This window comes from Oncorhynchus gorbuscha, unplaced genomic scaffold, assembly GCF_021184085.1.
Source record: "Oncorhynchus gorbuscha isolate QuinsamMale2020 ecotype Even-year unplaced genomic scaffold, OgorEven_v1.0 Un_scaffold_1135, whole genome shotgun sequence".
NCBI classification, from domain to species: Eukaryota; Metazoa; Chordata; class Actinopteri; order Salmoniformes; family Salmonidae; genus Oncorhynchus; species Oncorhynchus gorbuscha.
In genome coordinates, this window is record NW_025746005.1 from 194,417 (window position 1) to 200,682 (window position 6,266).

General features: G+C 41.4%; 1 long non-coding RNA gene across 2 annotated transcripts; it reads left to right on the forward strand.

The window, feature by feature from the left end:
• Positions 1 to 4,939, forward strand: LOC124021592. Of its 2 annotated transcripts, none has more exons than XR_006836255.1 (3): positions 1 to 15; positions 2,409 to 2,468; positions 2,676 to 4,939. It is a non-coding gene; the product is annotated as an uncharacterized LOC124021592 (long non-coding RNA). The 2 variants fall into 2 exon arrangements; XR_006836254.1 differs by lacking the exon at positions 1 to 15 and adding an exon at positions 2,143 to 2,201.
• Positions 4,940 to 6,266: the final 1,327 nt, after the last annotated feature.

A 6,266-nucleotide genomic window follows, 5' to 3' on the forward strand; every position in this document is an offset into this window, starting at 1 on the left:
CATCTGTTTCTCATGGTAAGCACAGGTTCTATCTAAGTTTGTTGTTCGTTCCAACTTCCAACTGTGAATGAAAAGTTGCTGTAGAACTGTTTCAATGAGAAAGTAATGTTATTTCATGCTACTGAGACTTGCATGGTTTGACACCAGTATTGTTCTATGAAATGAGTCTGTCATTATTAACCCTTGTGATAGTGAGTGGCTGATGTACAGGGCATTCAGAAAGTATTCAGATCCCTTGACTTTTTCCATATAATGTTACGTTATAAAAAATCCTCATGACAAAGCGAAAACATTTGCTTCCTGTTTCCATTGATCATCCTTGAGATGTTTCTATAACTTGGAGTTCACCTGTGGTAAATTCAATGAATTGGACATGATTTGTAAAGGCAAACACCTGTCTATGGAAGGTCCCACAGTGCATGTCAGTGCAAAAACCAAGCCATGAGGTCGAAGGAATCGTCTGTAGAGCTCTGTGACAGGATTGTGTCGAGGCACAGATCTGGGGAAGGGTACCAAAACATTTCTGCAGCTTTGAAGGTCCCCAAGAACACAGTGTCCTCTCCATCATTCCCTAATGATAGAAGTTTGGAACTACCAAGACTCTTCCAATAATTGTCTGGCCGGCCTGCCAAACTGAACAAGCTTGGGAGAAGGGCCTTAGTCAGGGAGGTGAGCAAGAACCTGATGGTCACTCTGACAGAGCTCCAGAGTTCCTCTATGGAGATGAGAGAACCTTCCAGAAGGACAATCATCTCTGCATTACTTCACCAATTAGGCCTTTATGGTAGAGTGGGCAGACGGAAGCCACCCCTGAGTAAAAGGCACGTGAAAGCCCACTTGGAGTTTGCCAAAAGGCACCTAAAGGACTCTGACCATGAGAAACAAGATTCTCTGGTTGGATGAAATCAAGATTGAACTCTTTGGCCTGAATGCCAAGCGTGATGTCTGAGGGAAACCTGGCACTATCCCTACGGGGAATTATGTTGGTGACACTATCATGCTGTGGGGATGTTTTTCAGCGGAAGGGCCTTGAAGACTTGTCAGGATCGAGGGGAAAGATGAACAGAGAAAAGTACAGAGATCCTCGATGAAAACCTGCTCGAGTGCTCAGGATCTCATACTGGGGCGACGGTTCACCTTCCAACAGGACAATGACCCTAAGCACACAGCTAAGACAACACAGGAGTGGCTTCAGGACAATTCTGAATGTCCTTGAGTGGCCCAACCAGAGACCGGACTTGAACCCATTCAAACTTCTCTGGAGAGACCTGAAAATAGCTGTGCAGCGACGCTCCCATCCAACCTGACAGAGTTTGAGAGGATCTGTGTGCCAAGCTTGTAGCGTCATACCCAAGAAGACTCAAGGCTGTACTCGCTGCCAAAGGTGCTTCAAAACAGTACTGAGTAAATGAGTCTGAATACTTATGTAAATGTGATATTTCAGTTATTTATTTTTTAAATTTGCAAACATGAAAAAAAAACTTTTACTTTAATTGTGGGGTATTGTTTAATTAGTGTTTAATTGCTATATTGTAATTACTTTGCAACCATGGCCTATTTATTTCCTTAACTTACCTTATTTGCACTCACTGTATATAGACCTTTTGTTTTCTTTTGTTCTACTGTATTAATGACTATGTTTTGTTTATTCCATGTGTAACTCTGTGTTGTTTGTGTCGAACTGCTTTGCTTTACCTTGGCCAGGTCGCAGTTGCAAATGAGAACTTGTTCTCAACTAGCCCACCTGGTGAAATAAAGGTGAAATAAAAATAAAATGTGTGTAGATTGATGAGGGGGAATAAACATTTGAATCATTTTAGAAAAACGTAATGCAACAAAAAAAAGTCAAGGGTCTGAATACTTTCCGAATACACTGTTTCCCGGTGTAGACCAGTAGACGACTTAGGTAATTGAACATTAAGAAATATCATTTTTAGAGAATAAAGTGCCAGAACTGTCAAGACAATAACTTTGTGTCTGTTTCTCTTTACTACATCAACAGTGAGGACAAACCCGGCCCTCCTCTCTCCTTCTACACTGAGTCCAAACCTACAGTCACTGGGTCCTGATTGTGACAGTGGAGCCCAGTTTGCACTGCAGGATCCAGAGATGACATCAGTGAAGCTGGAAGACTGCAGTCAAACACTGGAGCTGAATGTCAACATTAAAGATGGAGAAGATTGGGACATCTGTTTCTCATGGTAAGCACAAGTTTTAAGTTTGTTGTTCGTCCCAACTTCTCCACTGTGCATGAAAAGTTGCTGTAGAAGGAGTCTGTGTAGTGACTAACCCTTGTGATGGCGGTGAAGGATGAAATGGCTCATCATTTTCACTCCTTTTGTACCTTTTTAGCTTTTGACTCTTACCCATTTTTAGAATAGTTGTAATTCTCTTTTTGTGTTGTACAGCCTACTGATATGGATACATGTCACCAAGTACAGTAGGAAGAGAACTGGCCACCCCTTGAGGTTTTTACTCTACGTTTCTTCCTACATTTCTTCTTCAGAGTTTTTCCTAGCCACTGTGCTTCTGCATTGCTTACTCTTTGGTGTTTTAGGCTGGGTTTCTGAAAAGCACTTTGTGACAACTGCTGATGTAAAAGGGGTTCATAAAATACATTTGATTGACATGTATATCACACCAACTGACTGGTTCTTCTGATGTTGTTCACACAGGAGACCATGTTGAGACATTCTCTACATCCAGAGAGCAGCTGGAAGATCACAGAGCTAAGAGGTCTCACCACTGCCCACACTGTGAGAAGATTTTGCCATTTCTATCAAAGCTAAAAATACACCTAAAAATACACACAGGAAAGAATCTGTATTCCTGCACTGACTGTGGGAAGAGCTTCACAACATCAACTAAGCTAAAAGTTCATCAGAGAACACACACGAGAGAGAAGCCTTATTCCTGCTCTGACTGTGGGAAGAGTTTCTCTCGTCTGGGCAACGTAAAACTACATGAACTTATACACACAGGAGAGAAGCCTCATCAGTTCTCTCAGACCAGCGAAGATTAGATTCTCCACTTATTTATCATGTCATTAAATAATTGGCAATGTTGAATTGGATCAAATGGAGAAAGCGTAGAGCACTTGAAATCCTATTTTCTCACTGTGAGAGAACAATGCAGAGGAAATGGGGCGTTTATAGAATGTCAGCCTCTCTTTACTGATCAGTGTGCATCTCGTCAGTTTTGGTGTGTTTTGTTTGCTTCTACTGTAAAGATATTGAGATGACCTTGAATTTGCTTTTAGGGTTGAATATCCTTTGTGAGACGTCTCACAATGGAGTCTGATGGTTGACTGGGTGGAACTGCTTCCCTCTGCAGGTTTCTGTGGGAATGAGCTAGTAGACAACATGCACTGAGTGTACAAAACATTAAGGACACCTGCTCTTTCCATGACAGACTGACCAGGTGAACCCAGGTGAAAGCTATCAATCCTTAATGCTGTTTATTTATTATGGATCCCCATTAGCTTTCAGCAGAAAACAAGAAACTGCAGTTGGAGTGGGCTAAGAATTGAAAAGACTGGACACTGGAGGATTTGAACATCTTTGCCTGGTCTGATGAATCCCTGTTCCTGCTGTTTCATGCTGATGGTAGGACTAGGGTATGGAAAAAAACATAATTCCATGCATTAATGCTGTGTGTCAGCATTGCAGGCTGGTGGTGGTTGTGTGATGGTTTGTTTTCATGGCACACATTGGGCCTGTCATGCCAAATAATGTCCCCCTCTACGCCACAATGGGATTCGATAAACTTAGCGTCCGTTGCTAAACGAATGGTGTGATGACCTAATGATTATAATTTTGGAGATCATTACAGCCTAAATTATGTTCTTTTCATCATCGCTATGCAAACAAAGCTGATTTTCCCCAACAATTTCGCCGTTTTAAAAGTTTTGTTTAGCTAATCAAATACAAACATGAATTCGTACTACTTTTTGGTACCTTGTTAACATTACAACATGAAATCCACGTCTTACATGTTGCTACATTTCGGAAATGACAATAAACGCGTGTAATCTGCTTGACACATTAAAGTGACTTACCTTACAGATCACAGTCAGCTCATTTCCATTTGATTGTCTGGCTGTCCTGTTTTATTTTAACTGTTATTTTAAACTAGCCCTTGTGGTTGAATATGAAATATATATATGTGTGTGTGTGTGTCTATTGTAGGTCCTAGCATACAACAATGAATAATGTGGAACAAATAAATACCATCAAAGGATGCCTGGCAATATTTAAGATTGTAATACATAAACTCTGATCGTTTTTATTTTCACAGATGATTTTTTTGTACACACATGGCAGACATAGTTAACTCTGGTGTGTGGAATAAAGAGGTGGGTGCTGTGTGGTTGGGAGGTTCTGCCTGTCACTTGTTCTCAAATAGGCAGTCTCGGAAGGGGGACTTGAAGAGGGAGACTGCGAAGTCCAGGCACTGCAGTGTTAGTAGTTTTTTAGTTCATCTGTGTATCTCACATATTATATGCCCAGTATGATATGGTGTGCAAACTTTATTAGCAGATAATGACAACATGACAATAACAGTAGCTTTAAATGATGTAATGAGATGGATGGGATGAGTGGGCAGATTGTTGGGAAATCAGAAGTCACTAGATGCAGAATTTCATCTGGAGGGAGAGGTGAGAAAGAGTTAAAAGATGAGGAAGGAGGCAGAATCAAGAGATGCTTGATCAGGTGCTGTGGCTAATTCTTCCTGTCACTTGTCCTCGACAGGCAGACAGTCTTAAAGAACAATCATGTTAAATCAATTGTTGTTTTGTGATATCATTGAAGACGTTAGAACGGAAACATTGTAACTTTAAGAGCTTTCACAATGTATATGTCAGAGTTACATCTAAATGTTGTAAAACATATGATTAAATTGAACTATTTGTGAAAAGATTAAATGTGATTTTAGCCTTCTAAATGAGATCATGTTTTTTCATATAGACTTTTGCCAAGTCAGTAACCACGCCCACGTGAGCACAGACATTGTGACAACGTGACGGAACCGCCTCCAAGTTGAGTGCTTAAAAATATTTGCTTTACAATTAACATGTTAGACCAGTACATTGACAGGTTGCTACTGACGTGTAAAATGGTTTAAAACGACCAGATCAGACAGCGTGGAGGGTGACTACACGGCGGACAAATAGTTTAAAACTACCAGATCAGACAGCGTGGAGGGGTGACTACACGGCTGACAAATGGTTTAAAACTGTCCCGAGCTGCCCCTCTGTCCCGAGCTGCTCCTCAGTTATGTGGGGATCTGGGTGAGGACTATTAGGCCATGGTCGGCGGAGAAGGTGGATTATCCCAGGACGCGAAGGGGAGGAAATAGGACATTAATGGAGTGGGGTCCACGTCCCGAGCCAGAACCGCCACCATGGACAGACGCCCACCCGGACCCTCCCTATGCTCTTGAGGTGCGTCCGGAGTCCGCACCTTAGGGGGAGGTTCTGTCACGCCTTGGTCGTTGATTTTTGTGTTTTTGTTATATGGTTGGGTAGGCCAGGGTGCGACATGGGTTTATATGTTGTGTTTCGTATTGGGGTTTTATTAGCATTGGGATTGGGTATGATTAGGGGTGTATCTAGTTAGGCTTGGCTGCCTGAGGGGGTTCTCAATTGGAGTCAGGTGCTTATCGTTGTCTCTGATTGGGAACCGTATTTAGGTAGCCTGAGTTCGCTTTGTATTTTGTGGGTGTTTGTTCCTGTCTTTGTGTAGTATTCACCAGATAGGCTGTAATTAGTTTCACGTTTCGTTTGTTGTTTTCGTATTTCAGTTATTTCATGTACCGTCATATCTTTCATTAAAGTCATGAGTAACCTACACGCTGCGCTTCGGTCCGACTCTCTTCATTCAACAGACGAACGCCGTTACACCATGTGACAATTTTGTGAGGAAAAAACCCTCTAAATCCAGATTTTCTAATGGGGTGTCTCAAGTCCAACCTGGAGGCCTACAGTCAATCTCAATAGCCAATCACAGCCCTCACAAAACAAAAACATGTCAAACCAGATTTAATTATAAAACAAATAACGATATTAATACCAACTTAAAAAGCTTCTATGAAAATCAATATCAATCAGAATGAAATAACAGTTGGATTGATCTACAGGCTTCTTAGACTCAACTATCAGCAAAAAAAAAAAATATCAAAGAAATCACCTAAAAGTAAATATTAGACACTGTTAAACATTCGCGTGAAGAAAAGCACCAGGTATGAAAAGACCAGGTATGGAAAGC